The following is a 15,374-nucleotide window of genomic DNA, read 5'->3' on the forward strand; positions in this document are numbered from 1 at the left end:
AGAGTGGCTGTTGTCTATCCAACTCTTTCTCCTCGTCGGTGAAGTGGCATTCTCTTTCTCTTCTATTATAGTGTGATCTTTCATCAACCCCGGCTCGGCACGTATCTTTTGAATCTGAGCTGGCTTGTTGAGCTTGCCTCTGATCGCATTCCGTTGACCTGTGATTCAATGGACTATATGTGTCCGGTTCAGAAGTGGATACAGAAGACATGGCAGGGCCGATGATGACTCATCTAATTCCGTGCTGTGCTTTTAAAAATCCCGCTCAATCACGTAAATAAAGATCAGATAGTTAGTCTTCCTCGCCGGCTGGGGACGCACCCCTTTCTCTGACATCAAATTCACTGATAGCGATCGATTAATGAATGGCGGGTGAACTCGTTCTCCGATGAGAGTTTCCTGCTTTCAAGCCAGTCAGACCTACAAGTTCGCTTGCTGGATTGGTTGGGATATAGGTCGGTGTCATGGGAAGAAGGTGAATCAATGGTAGAACAAGGGCTTCTTTCCCTCTTGTCGATTGGTTTAGTTGAGCTCAACCGGGTCTTTCGCAAAGTCAAGTGATTGTCTAGTAGAAATAGAAGATCAAGCTCGGGTGAACACTCATAAATTCAATGAAATCAGGTGCCATTACACTCTCTCCCAATGTCATATGGAGTGGCTGGTGCATCTTCGACATTCAGATAGGTAGCCCATTTCACGATGAGAGATATAAGATCGGGTTAGAACGAAAGCTAGCCTTCCTGATCTTATATACGCTATTTATGTCAGAGGCGCCCAAAGCTAGAAACAAGAGAGAGAGAGAGGCTGGACGGTGAGGCAGATAAAGAGAGATAAAAAGCAGCATAAGCAAGATTTCGAGTAGAATATTCAAAGCTTTTGAGTAAGTAAGATGGATGAATTTGGAAGCAAGTGAAAGAACTAGTTGCATAGATATAGAGAAAGTCTTTTCTCTTCAAAGAGAGGGTGATATGAGGGTTTTAAGATCGGTTTTGACGTCGACTTCGACACAGCTATAGTGACCCGAATGACGGGCTATAGGTATCTAGGGTAGTAGCCTTAGTCTTAGCATGCCAAGGTAGGTCTTCTTTTTCTTTAGGTCGCCTAGATCTCTTGCCTATGTAGTAGGCTTATAAGGTTCTATAGTCGCAGCGGTGGTCACCTTTTTTTTTCTTTCTAAGTAGCCTTAGATCAGAGTAGGTGGATGTTCGCCTTTAGACCTCGCCAGTAGAAAAATGTTCAAATTGGATTGAGTCTCGCAAGCCTTTCGTACAGGGGAATATGGCATAGCTGTCCGATCCTCTGATGGATAAGATTAGTCGCCTTGAACGGGCAGTTAATAAATTGAGTGGAGACAAGTATGATGTTGCAGATCTTGATAATCTCTCCCTATACCTATACGCTGGCTGTATCGAGTGTATCGTCCATGTACGTCTAATCTAACGTAGGAGCACCTAAAGCTATGACTTGAAGAATATCCGTAATGGAATGCATCTCCTTTTTTGAAGAAAGGGGCGTCCAGGACATCTTGTAAAAGAAAAGCTAATGCATCGGTTAAAACCAGAGTGGGAGAATAAGCTAAGCTTTCTTTAATGTTAAGTTTACTAGGAACCTTTTCAAAGTTTGAGTTCCTAGATTGAGAAGATAAGCTTCAATCCCATACCATACCATACAATACATCTAAGGTCTCGTTAAAATAAAAGGCTCAGGCCACTGCCACTCCTCTAGTGAACCAGTCAAAAGGAAGTCTAGTTATTGCAGTTGCGGAAGGTAAACTCTTTATCTTGCGACAAGACTCAATTCAATAAGGAAAGGTCGCTTGGAAACAGAGTTCTTTCCTTCTACTCCTCACTCACTTACAGTAGAGTAAGAGTACGGAAAGGATTAGCATTGTTGGTTGGAACTTCCTCGATACAGGTTCTCTTCAGCTTCAAAGCAGGAAAAAACTACCTTAACCTTTCCCCAGCGGGATAGAATCGAACTCTCAATCCAGGCTTAGACCAGCTCGAAGCTATACAAAAGATCCTTCTTAGTAACATAAGCCAATCCATTCAATGGAAGGGAGTAAGGGCAAAAGCTTCTTCCACTCTCTAAGGAGAAAGTACAAAAACTTCTTGCTACCCTCTCCTCTCCCGACAAAGTCACATGCCAGGCTTTCAACCCGGCCTCCTGTAGGTCTACCAAACTAAAGGCCATCTCGCCTCTACCGACTCAGTGTAGCTAACCATTTTTCTTATCCTTTTTAGTCTGAATTCCTGAGTCCGAGCTAAAGAGCGTGAGAAACCCTATCTACACCTAGCCTTTGGGGCTAGCCTTCTCCAGCGTCTGGAAGCCAATCGTTAACAGTCAATCTCCCGTGAGTTGCCTTCATTCCCGCATTCACTCTAGCGGAACATAGAAAGAAGTGCCCTATTTAAATTTAAAGAGCATCTTCGTGTCTTTCCCTTACGGTCTGAAGCAACTGAACGGAGTCCAACCTCAAAAAGGGGACATCATCCCGAACCTCCTAACATCTCTTCTTTATCAGTCACATGCCAGGCTTTTTACCCAGCTAACTCTCAAACTCAGTCAGGAACATAGAGAAATTGAGAAGCTCCGGATCTTTCTAATGAATTTACATATATAAGAGTAAGAGTCCCCTGGGTTAAGCACGCTAGCTCTTTAGTAATAAAAGAATCCGGTTACGGAGAGAAGGCTTGGCTTGGGTAGCTTGAGTGGAAACGAGAAGAAGAAAATGACTAGACTGACGAGGGCATTTAGGGCGGTGCAAAATCCATGAGTGTAGAAGGAGCTAGAATAGGTGAAGACTTAGTTCTTTAGGGTCCCGCTTCCTTTAGGGGACTTTTCCAACGTTAACTATGCTCGCTCAAACAAAAACCAGCAAGGAAGAAGAAGACTCCAAAACAAAAGCCCAACAACTGGGACTGAGCGCAATCTGATAAAGGAATTGAATTGTGCTTATGCCGAGAAGTCTTTGACTAAAGCTCGGGCGCTAGCGTCGTGTGAGACAATTCATTCATAGTGGACCCAGAAAAGGGGGACGAAGTCTGGAAGGCGACGTAACAAAGTTCTGAGCATCGGTACTTGCCAGTTACAAGCTAAAATCACACGTGATGTAAATTCTGAGCCGATAGGCGAACCCCTACGAGAAGAGTTTCAAGCCGCTCGGGAAATCTGTCGATTACCACGCTCCGACTCTAAGAGTTCGATTTCGAATAGTGAGTGCTATCTGTGCCGAATTTCCTACTGGATCAAATGCATTCTCTCTATATATACTATATTTGTTTCTTAGCTTTGACAAGTTCGCTTCTGCCTTGTGCTCTTCTCTTCTTCACCAGTGATAGTTGTTTGCCTTTCTTTCTATAAGGTGCCTTGGCTCTTCCCTTTATTGAAACTGGAAAAATCTTGTATAGTAGGCAAGGAAGGACCCATCTGAAATACTGAAAGAAAGGTAGGGGCTGGGAACATAGGATAGGGACATGGCTTTCACTCAATGGTTAGCTAGCTCATATGGAATAGGTCTCTGCTTGCTCCTGCCCGCTCTTACGGAAAAGAGTCCTAATCCTTCCATTCTGTCTACAAAGACATTCTTTGATTCAGGCTAAGATGCTTTATCTCTAACTAAGAACTAGAAAGGGAAGGGTAAAAGCCCTCTGATAAGGGAAGAAGATAGGTAAGCCTCTCTTCTATCGAAAAAGGCCTTTCCGCTCTTTCCTTCTGCTAATGATTGATTCGTCCGGAATGTCTTTTCTAAATGTGAAAAGCTGACTTTCGGGTCTCTCTCTTTAGGGGTCGAGGTAAGCACTCAAAGGCATGCGCGTGAAGAAAGGACTTCCCTACTTTTCTAGCTTAGCCTACCTCGCAAGGGCTGGCTTTCGCGCTAGGGCCCTAGAACTAGCAGCTCCCTTTCTTAGGCTCAAGCAAGCTATATCTTCGTAAAGGGCTAAGCTACCTTGACTGAGGCTGGACTTATCTGATTGTCTGATTCAGGCTAGTCTTTTAGTTATCTCCTTTCATTTCCTTTTCTTATTTAAGGAGGAAAGAAAGTTCCTTTATATGAGTTAATCTAATTATCTGAAAAAAGTTAGTATAGTAAGCAGGTGAGTTTCAAAATGAAAAAACAGTGGCAGTTAAAAAGCAAAATTAAGATAGTTTTTTAGGCACGTGCCTTACGTAGGGCTAGAAAAAAAAAAGCTTAGGCAAGCAGGTAAAAATATACCTCTTCTTTCTCTCTCGAAAGGAAGGAGTTATAAAATACGAGTAAAGGTTAGAGAGCAAGCTATGCAGTGTGAGATATAGTAGAAGTTGTAGTTGAAATGCTTCTCACCTTCCATTCCCTGGGACTAGATAGCCATAAATGGGCATGCAGCCAGGGAAGCGGATGATAGACCAGCAGAAGCAACTCAGGTTGATGCTAGCTCATTGGATCCAGGAGAGGAAGCAGGCTAACTAAACCCAGGGCAACCCATTAAAAGAAGACGTCGAAGCCCTTGGCATAGAAGCTGTGAAAGAATAGGCTGCTGGAGGAAGAACCGTTCTTAGAGTGATCGTAAACCGCAGTTGAGTCAATCTTCGCCGTGGTTGAATCACTAACCGGTGGTAGTGCTGGATTACTCCTATCCGCTGCTGCTCTCGTAACCCTTGCTTGGCTCTTTCCTGCTCTCCTATTCTGAATGAAGTAAGGGTGGGTTCGGCCGAAGCAGCCTTGATTCGGTCTCTCTCCTTCCTTCCGGCCGGTCCCTATCCGAGGAGGATGGGGGGGGGGTGGCCAATCCAAGAGCAGGTTCCGCGGCTCGACCGGCTGCCTTCGATAGAGCACCATCATCCGGAATTGGCAGCTGGTAAGATTGGTTCAATCGGCATTGACATGACAAAACTGTTATAGAGAGATCTCGTCTATTTGAGAGGCCAGGTACCTTAGAGGGGAGTCATCATAGGAAATATATTGAACGGGATCCGTTCGGGAACGTGGAATGTTGGATGAGTTATGGTATGGGGGGGGACTGCAACCTCTCGCTATTTCCGCGATCATCCGAGGAGAAGGATATCATTTCGGGACCGGCCCGCGATGAAGAACTCAAGGGAACCCCCACTGATTGTAGAACTTCGTCCTTTTCCAACTCTGACTTCTTCCACTTTTGGTTGGCATGATCGGGCGGGGAAAACAGGGTTCGAACCCGCGACTTCTGGCGTGACAGACCAGCACTCTAACCGACTGAGCTATTTCCCCCTTTCGTCGCTACTTTGATTCAAAAGTAACCGGTAGGTTACCAAGGCCTATTAGTTTACAAAGTCAACATCGGAGAGTATTCTTAACAGCTGTACTAATGCCGTTCGCCTTTGGTACTGTCGTAGTACGACAGTAGAAACAAACGGCTCTGCTCGCGACGACTCGACTCAAACGAGGCCCCGCGCCGCGCTCTATCTATCTGCTCTATCAGCTATCAGTTGGCGCTACGATACTTCAGTTGACAAAGGCTAACACTATCAAGTGATCAGCTGGCTTGTGTAGCCAACGAGTTCAGTCGTTAAGCTACACGTTGGGCGGAGCAAGCCTACACTAGGTGAACAGCCGGTTACTACTAAATGAAATAATAACTAGTGGTGAAAAAGTACCAAAACAACTGAAGCCTACATCCCACTACGGAAAGGTTCCCTGTTCCTATGAACATGAGTCTATTTTTGGTCTAACCTTGAGTCAATAGGGTCAACTACACCAAAGTGAAAACAAAACTAAAAAAAGCTATTAGTGGGCTTGTTTGTTCAACTACTATTGAAATACTGAAGGTCGCCCTACCACTCTCAAACTCACTACTAAAGAGTTGGGTTACGAAAGTCACTGAGCGCGCCTTTGGTACTTCAGTAGGGCTTGCATACGAAGGGCTTGCGGGGCGAACGGCATTCTGTTGTACTACTAACAAACACTAGCTGTACTACATTAGTAGCGCCTTTTGAATCAAATAGGCGAAACCTTTCCGAAAGGCGAACAGCCGGCATTGCAAGCAAATAGAGAGCCTCCGCCCGTTTGAGTCGCGTTATTATAATTAAAAATAGATATATAATATTCTATATCTATCTATAAAGAATAAGATAATCATTTTTTTTTTATCTAATTCTTCATTCCATTCCTGGGAAGAGGAAGAAGCAGATAGAGCAAAGGCCCCCTCTTTCCGTCCGCTCTTCCCGAAGTGAGCGAATTGCATGTAGAGATCCGTAGGGGCTTATAGTTTAATTGGTTGAAACGTACCGCTCATAACGGTGATATTGTAGGTTCGAGCCCTACTAAGCCTACCACCCCTTCTCTTCACCCGATACAAGGCAGTCGAAGTCCCCGCCACCCCGCAGATCTCAATGACGCGACGGCACCTGGAACCACACTGCTGCCGCTCCCCTTCGGGCGCGCCTCCTACGCTTACCACTCACCCACGCTCTTGCAGCATGCCCTTCGGGCAATACGGCTTTCGTAATACGCGAAGCAGCTGAGCGTCTTCGATCGCTATATTCTCGCGATAGCGAAGGTTTAACAACGAAGTTACGGCTTTAGGCGAAGAGCGATAGCGAAACCCTTAAGTCTTATTGTTTTGTTCTCGAACAACGATCATTCATTACGGCCGGCCCGACCAAAGACTTCAAGCCCGGCCCAGCCCGGGCAAGCTAGATTATGGAACTGATCTGACCGAACTGGGTCTAATGGAACAAGATCTCGATCTCAATAAGGAATTGGAATCTGGAAGGGCCGGCAAGAATCAATACGATAGCGAGGTTGAGCAGTAGCGAGGGGCGATAACGAAGGCGTGGTTCATCCTCTAAGATAAAATAGATGCGAAGGTTCGGATCGAAGTTCTAGGCCCATGAATCTCGAGAATCGAGCGTGGGGCTTGAAGACCCTACCGCATTCCGGCCCCGGGGCCTTCAATTGGTCCTTTCTCTCTCCTCTTTCACCAATGAGTGGTGAGTTTCCTTTCTCTCCTCTGGGTAGGTACCTCTTGGATGTAGGACTTTGTTCCAACAGCTGCCACACGTGAGATCCTGATCGTCTTCTTCCCAGTGTTGTTGCCTGCTGCTGGGGGAAGGAAGGAAAGATTCAAACCAGGACCGGATAAGGTCAAACTCTGGGCGGGCTGCCAGGTTTCGCCTACGCTACGGTTTCACAAGATTGAACCTTTTTTGTGAAACCGAGTTCCAGAGCACGAGGGAATGGGCTTTCATTCCCGGGACCGCCTCGTCTATGTACTCGGCGCCTCCCCCGATTGCTTGAAGATGCACGCACGATATGATAAAGGGCCCTGGGGAGGAACCAATGAAAAGCCAGGGTAGAGCCTCGGAGCCGGCCCAAGCGAAGATCGGCATGGGGCCTGTTTGCTTCAGGCTCATCAACATGTCGGACCACAACCGGGCAGGAACCCTCCATTCTGCCTGAAGCTCGTCTTCAAATTCAAAATGGATCTAATTGCACTTCACGCTCCGCCTTCTTTACGTCTTTTGGTCCGCCACCCAGAACTTGGCTGAACCATCAAGATACATGGCAGCCGTATTCACCGACGTCTCCTCGGACGTAGTCCGACAAGCCGCTCCATATCAAAAAAGTCTTCGATCCTTAGCATCTCGGGTGCCAACGAATGCCTTTGATTTCGCTTGATTCGAACCATCTCCGTCGAGCCTCTTCGACGGCACTAGCCTACGGTTTCTTCCCACTAGCGATGGCTTGGCCTAACCTTTGGCTCTGATACCACTTGTCACGGCGCTAAGTCCTTCAAGCCCACAAACCGCGGCACCCTGTTAACGGTCCGCTGTAGCAGAGTAAGCTGAAAAAGCCCTTTCTATCTTATTAGTAAAGCCTAAACGTCCTTATTGAAAACGGATGCGCTAACGAGCAACGGCTTTCGCGCAGCTCAATCCGTTGCTTGTTCTATAGTAAGGGGCCTTTTCTTGCAGGATGCCGGGTGCGCAGGAACGCCCAACCTATACAAGGGGTTTCCGCCTTTATTTGGTCGTGCTGCTATGATGTAACGTGCAGTCGTCCCGAGGCAGCAGGATGTATGGTGTAGGGCCCCCTATTTTCTCTCCCTTAAAGTCCTTTATAGATTTCGAGTCGGGAATAGAGCAGTGGCTTATTCGGCGCTATATCACAATTCATTCATTCTCGGGCATAGCTGTTCACGAAACGTGGCATGGGACATCTGTCGGCGGCGGGAGTCAACCATCTGAGCGAGAGGTCAGACCAATCCCATTCATCCTGGTCCGATCCGAACGGATCTTGTTGAATGAATTGATCCATTGTTGTATGCCCTAGTTCTTAGTGAATTTTTTCTTACTCGGACCCGCCGTACTTCCTTTGACTACTCCTGAGAGATATAGTGGAAACATTTTGTTATGGTTGAGAGTGGGGAGTGAAAAGACCAATGCAGTAGAGAACGACCGCATGAATCGGAATCCACAACTATTAAGACAGACGACCGAGAAAGAAAGGCTCCACGTTCTCCAAGTGGTTGATCTTAGCGTGCTAGCTGCTGCTTCATTTCGTATAGTGATAACGCTTTCTCTTTCTTAGCGCTCCGCCCCCAACCTATACAAGGTTGGGGAACTCTGGTTGCGCGGCTTTCTCTTATCTTATAGGGGTCTATTTTCTCTGACTTGACTCAGCTTGACCTACTTAACTCAGCGGTTAGAGTATCGCTTTCATACGGCGAGAGTCATTGGTTCAAATCCAATAGTAGGTAAAACCGGCCGAAACACCTGCTTTTGCCAGCATGACAGCAAGCACGGACTAGCAGCAAGGCTCTGTAAGAGAATGACCAAAGCATCGGTTGCTTCCACTTGTGGCCTTCTTCGACCGCCTTGACACCTTAATATCAAGGAACCCCCCCCTCTCTTCTTCTCTTCATGTATGTGGGCTGCCTGCCCCGTCCCGAATAGACGAACAGGAACAAGCTGAATAAAGGCGCGAGAGAGAGAGTTGAGTATCAACTCACCTCCCCTCTTCAAAAATTAGGTGAAGACCAAGGGGGCCGGAAACCCCAACGGGAAACCTTTCACCACGCCACACGATTCTTTCGCGAAGCGCTCTCTCAGACGTTTCCACTCCTGCCCCCGCAAGCAAAGAGGTTTCAAGATACCAGGCGACCAAGTGAAAGTGAACAGCCCCGAGCAAATCTTCTAGAGAGCGTACCCTTTGTTTCTACTCTTTCTCTCTTCTAAGAAAAATAATAGAAATATAAAAATAAAAAGAATAAGATTTTTTTCTATGGACCCCTTGGACCTCCGACCAATGAGGTGATGACACATGCATGCGTGCATATGAACTTCTAAAAAGTGGGTTCCAAATCTGGGCGGCACTATGTAACTCAATCTATTCTAGGGCTATTGGTGGATTCTTTTTTTATTTTAGAATAGACTCTGAGATAGAGGAGACTTTAAGGAGATTTTGTCGAGATAAGGTTGACTTTTGCAAGTCTCGAGTAGTCGCAGAAGTAAGGTCTCCGACTCGCAGAAGACAAGTGAAAAGTATCTCGAGGTTTCGCCGCTTTGAAACAAGAAGTTTCAAAATATCGCAAAAATTCAGCGTGATTTTTCTCTAAAAAAAACTCGGAAGGTTCCGCCAGAAATAGTTTGGGATTAAATCGTTTGGTCTTTGGAAGTTCCCTGATTGGGTTGAGAACCTGATTGAAGAAGACCAGAATTTTTGAATACACGTAGATCTGCAGATCCAGTGTTTGAAGTTATTCTAGTGTGTTTCGATTTAGGGATTTCACAGTTCAGACAGAGACGTTGTTGAGTATGTGGCTTGACTTACTCCAAGATGACTCAAGTTTCGATTGAGCAGTCATTTTTCATAGTCACGGATCCTGCTTTAGCACCCTTTCACATTTGCAACTGTAGAGGGCGGTTTGTGACCTTCCAATTTTCCAGTGAAACCGGAGACCAAAAGGTCATGAGAGATAGCAATAAGATGCATCCATTTCTAGGCTAATTCAGTGTCTTGTGGATGCTATCTATGAGGTAGTTAGACACGCCCCTTGGGGGATCCGTAACAAACTTGGCTGCATGTTTGTTTTGTACTTGTACAGTGGTGTTTCTCAATAGAATCCACTCAAATTAAGAAAAGACACACAAAACCCACACAAGCACACACATTAGCGACCGAGCTATAGCTCAAGCTGAGAGGATGATACCAACCACGCCTTCAAGGTAATTTTTGAAACCCGTGCAAAAATAGAACACGAGGTCAATACTGGATGTGAGAAAACCACTTTCTTTGTTATATATTTGGCACCCCTAAAAAGTTTTTCTTGCGTATAAATAATTGTCTTAAAAATGAATAACAAATAATTCAATATTTTACATTCATACCAAACACAACCTAGTTCAAAATTGAAACCCAACCACCAAGGGTCAAAGTCAAACTCTTTCTTTTGCTTGAACTAACTTGCATGAAATTCTGGTAATAAATCATAGATTTAAGCAGATAAAACAGCTGGCTTCTGTGTTGCCTCTTCTGCCTGCAAGCTCTCATAATATTTGACAAGGACTTCCCAACCGCCAGCAGGGCACAAAAAACCATCTGGAGGGTTCGTAGCCCTTTCTTGCATAAGTCCGCATCTGCAACAAAACAATGAGCATACCCTAAACCATATAGGTTGTTTATATGACATGATTGTTTCCAACACCATTTAGATATAAAATCTTCAACATTCACAAGCTCATTCCTCAGAAAAATAGCCAAGTACTCTTTTGCTCCTCGTAACAATTCTAGGGAGAAGGAGAAGGTTCATAAAAGGAAACTTCAACACCTTGAACACCAACTTTATGAAACCATGTGATATGATAATTGTACAATAAGAAGCAAAAAGAACATGCAGGAAAGTGTACCCAATGCCACATTACCCTAGACTAAAGGACACACATAATTGGCAGCGCTAGCCTTTTCCTTTGTTTTCTTAAAAAAAGGTCTTACTATGACATAAAACAGATTTTCTTATTCGCTGTTATATTCTTTGCCAATGTTAATTGAACTTGAAATGCTTAAATCATCACATCCCATTGGTTTCTTCAATACTACATCCTAGGTATGCCTTACTGAACTATAACACCAATCACGGCACATGAGAATAAATATGTAGATTTACCACACTAGAGTTGCAGGTAGCTCTTAGCCAAAAGTATAACCTGGGACTTTCTGACCCAAACAGCCCAATATAACCCACTTATGGAGAAAAATTATAGACCAGGATCTATGCAAGAATTTTGAACTATTCGAGGCTATCTTATAGTTAATGACTCCTTTCAGATCCATGGAGCCTGCTGAGATAACCAGGGAATCAGATACTGTTCCTACTTTGGTTCCAGAGATGAAGAGGCTATGAAATAGCACGAGATGGATCAAAAAATGCCATCTTCTTTGCCACAGTGTCGTATGCTGCCACCTGCACAATATAATGACAAAAGATTATTTAATGGCTTCATTGTGGGGAAAACATTAAAAGGAAGAATGCATGAACCTTGTATTTAAAACATCAGAATTCCATCACCTCTTATGCCACAGAACTTAAACCCAGCAAATACATTACAAACTCTCAAAAGTAAAGACGTAATAACCACCACATTGAGGTTAGATATGAACAGACATATCAAAGTGGAAGAAAAACAGTAAACAATGGCATCTCATGTACTAGACCTAGCCCAGTCTTGTAAGAGCATCTACTTGCTCTGCATTGTTTGGGAACCAATTGTTTTATGTGCTGTCCTCAAAATGTTTAGTTTCTTACCCTCTTTTGCCTAGTCCAAATTAGCAGCAGCTGCAGCAAGTTTCTACATCAAGCTTAGAATTAGCTTCAGATATTTCGTAGCTTGCCATGTTATGTAACATTTCATTTATTCTTCCAATTTTAAAACATACTAAAACATGATCACTTAAAAAAATTCCCACTCTCATTAATTTCAAGAGAGATCACTGATAGTGTTGTACTATGTAATGACCGGCCATCTATCACGAGCTATTTCATTATTAAAGGAACTTATGTGAAAACATCATTTACCTAGTCCACAGCCAAGGTCGCTAGAATTTAAAAACGAATGTAGACCATCTCTAGAATGGTGATTTTCAAAATTCTAGAACTGCTTGAGTAACCATCGAGTATTCAAATTTAAATAAGACCGTTGTGTTTGTTGGTGTTTGTGCAAGTCTGGAATATCTTGTAGAGTAATTAATGCACTATAATCGGAATAGAAGATGGAGTTTTTTTTTCTGGCCTTGGAAGATAATAAATTATAAGCAAGAAAATCAGGAGAGACAAAAAATAGAGGAGAAAAAGAGCTTCGACAGTCGAGGCAAGAAGCTATGATACCTGCCCTAAATGGCAAAATATTGAACTTCTCCAGGCCAGGAGCCGTGCTTAGCACCTTCTTTCCATGATCAGGGTCATATAAAAAAATATCTCTTCTATGTTGGGTGACCCATACCAGCAGAATCACGACCTACTATGTAAAAATTAGCACCTGCATTTATCCGTGCCTTGGCGTGCCACTGTACTTCAGTTGGACCTGCATAATGCATAGGTGATGGGAATATGGCAACAATGGTAGTCTCAGGGTCAAGAACTCCATCTTCTAGAACCTGTTTGAAAACAAATCCATGAACACCCATTCCACAGCAAATAGACTCATTTTAGAGAAATGAAAAACAAAAAGAATGGCATCGATTTTCTTTTCCTAGGGTGAAAAAATATTTGTTATCACAGCATGGCTCATCAGATCATCATTATCAAAGGCTATATAGAGGAAATTGATAAAAATAACCTTGCTGTGTTGTTCCATCCGAACATCCAAAGGCACATCATCAGCCTTTTTGAAACCTCCTAAAGGATGAAGCAGTAGAATTGGATTCTTGTAACCCATTTCCAAAAGTCGCCTGCGTGTATCATTCATCAATAAGGCATGCCCATTATGCACAGGGTTCCAACACTGAAATGCAAAAACTGCATCAGCCTGACGCCTATCAAATTCCTTCCGGAGTTGTTGGGGAAAGAGCCTGTAGTGATCAAGCCCATCATTCTATTTGATAGGCTTTAGCACTTCCAGATCTCTACCTATGAGCCAATTTCCAGCTGGCTTTGAAAAACCTCGACATATGGCAATCCTGGTGCGGTTGTACCCCACGTTCTAGCTATTCTTTCTTCTTTGTTATGCTTGTATATCTCAATACTGCAATAAAAATGTCAATTTAGGAAATATCCTTTGGCTAAGGGAAGAGAGTCAAATAACTTGGCGGACATTGAGCTAGGTACAACATTAGAATTCCATTTTGAATCTTAAAAGGCAATGCAACAAGACTATACAACAATGAAAAATTACAAAAGGAAAAGCAATTAGCTTCACAAAACAAAACCAGTATCTGGGGGTGGGTGTGAGGGGTGACTGTCTAAAAGACAACATGATTGGTTTTTGCTAAGATCCCCATCAATACTCAATTGGTGTCATGCCCAACTGGAGTCGGTTTCCCCACAATGTGACAGCCCCTTCACTGAAATTCTGGTCCCATACAACTCATAACAAACAACGCTGAAAAGAACCTACTCTCGATGAGAAGAGCCTTGACTTTCTATTATATTAGTAAAATGCTAGCGCGCTACTTCTAGCAGCTTGCTTCAAAGCTTTACTAATAGGGCTTTTTTTATAGATTAAGAGGTGAGTAAGGGGCTGCTTCTTAGCGCTCCAGGAAATGAGATTCCGACCAAGAACAAAAGCCCGAGGTAGAGCGTCGGTCGTCAGGGCAGCCTGCCTTCCTTTATTTTAGTTGAGTAGGGGCGGATAGCTTGGCACCCGGAGATATAGGCGTAGCGCAGGGCAGGATGGACAAGATAAGAATTCAAGAGTATACTTTGTTTGGGTTAGACGAAGTCCAGAGGTGGAGCGAGATACCTCCATGCCGAGAAAGTAATGCAGCGGATGAAAGAGACAAATTGGTTGCCAAGCTCCTTGATGAAATCGAATAAAAGAGAAGAATCATTCCCGGTGAGAATGTTGTCGTCAACATATAAAAGAAGAATGAGGCAACGACCATGACGTCGACAAACAAACATGGAAGAATCCGCACGGGGAACCCTTTTTCAAAAATAAAGCAGTGAGAAACGAGCTAAATTTCTGAAAGCAGGCACCAAGAGCGTTGAAGGGGGCCTGCTTTAGTTGTCAGAGGCCGTAACGTAAATCGCTTTCTTGAGCTTGCATACCAAGTTAGGATTCCTAGGAGAAGAGAAGCCTGGAGTTGGAGGAGGCTGAATAGAAACTTATTCTTGCGAATCCCCCCTTCCCTTATGTTGTTGAAAGGCATTCTTCACGTCAAGTTGAAATAAGGGCCACTTCTTGATTGCAGCCAAAGCAAGAATGCCACGAATGGTGGTCATTTTAGCTTAGCAACCTGGGGCAAATGTTTTCCCTATCGGGGTTCGACTCAACTTCCTAACGGAAGCCTTTAGCTACTAATCTAGCTTTGTATCTCTCTATCGAGCCATCTGCTTTATGCTTGATCTTGGTAAATCCACTTGCAGCCAATGGCTTGTTTCCCTGCAGGCAATGAGACTAAGTCTTATTCTTTTTTTTCCTGGGCATTGATTTCTTCCTGCATAGCATTTCTCCAGCAAGAATGATTGAAGGCTTCAGCAAATAATTCAGGTTCATGAGAAGATTGAACTGACATGAGGTAAGCTCGATGTTTTGGGGACATAAGATAAGACAAAAATACTTCAATAAGAAACTTGAGAGGATCGACAAACCTGAGAGAGGGATCCAGAATCTGAGGAAGCGACTGGCAGGGAAGCAACTGGGTTAGACTGCTGATCTTCTGGAGTAGTCTTACCCTGGGAAACAGACTGTAATCGCCGCCGAGAATAAACATGCTGTGCCGGGTGATTGGAATCCTCTGAGGTCAGCTGAACAGGCTGACAATCGGCAGAAGATGCTGGCCTGAAGAGTGAGGCTGATCCGTAACATCAACTGCAGAAGAATGAGGTTCGAGTTGATGAACAGGAGAAGGCCGCAATACATCTCCATCACCATTCTCCCCCGGGGCTGAAACATTAGGTTAAGGAAAATATGAGGCGACCCCATTAAAGAGAACATTCAAGGATACATCGAGTCTCTTGGATTTCACGTCATAGCATCTATACCCGGACTGAGCATATCCAAGAAAGACACAAGTGGTTTCTTTGGGGACAATTTCTTAACTGCGCAGGAATATGAAAACAAAACACGTGCATTCAAACACTCGCAAATGCTATAGGATGGTGCTGCCCCAGTAAGAAGTTCGTGAGGTGCCGCTGCAGCTTATTCCCTCTCTCTTCCCCCCCAAAGGAGAGAGATGTCCCGTCCCTTCTTTATGCACA

The 15,374-nt window shown here is 44.2% G+C and overlaps 1 non-coding gene and 1 pseudogene across 1 annotated transcript; both read right to left on the reverse strand.

The window, feature by feature from the left end:
* Positions 1–5,153: 5,153 nt before the first annotated feature.
* Positions 5,154–5,227, reverse strand: TRNAD-GUC (transfer RNA aspartic acid (anticodon GUC)). The gene has a single exon. It is a non-coding gene; the product is annotated as a tRNA-Asp (tRNA).
* Positions 5,228–6,882: 1,655 nt separating this feature from the next.
* On the reverse strand, positions 6,883–14,323 carry LOC110668647 (ATP sulfurylase 2-like; annotated as a pseudogene).
* Between the last annotated feature and the right edge of the window lie 1,051 nt (positions 14,324–15,374).

This window comes from Hevea brasiliensis, chromosome 5, assembly GCF_030052815.1.
Source record: "Hevea brasiliensis isolate MT/VB/25A 57/8 chromosome 5, ASM3005281v1, whole genome shotgun sequence".
NCBI lineage: Eukaryota > Viridiplantae > Streptophyta > Magnoliopsida > Malpighiales > Euphorbiaceae > Hevea > Hevea brasiliensis.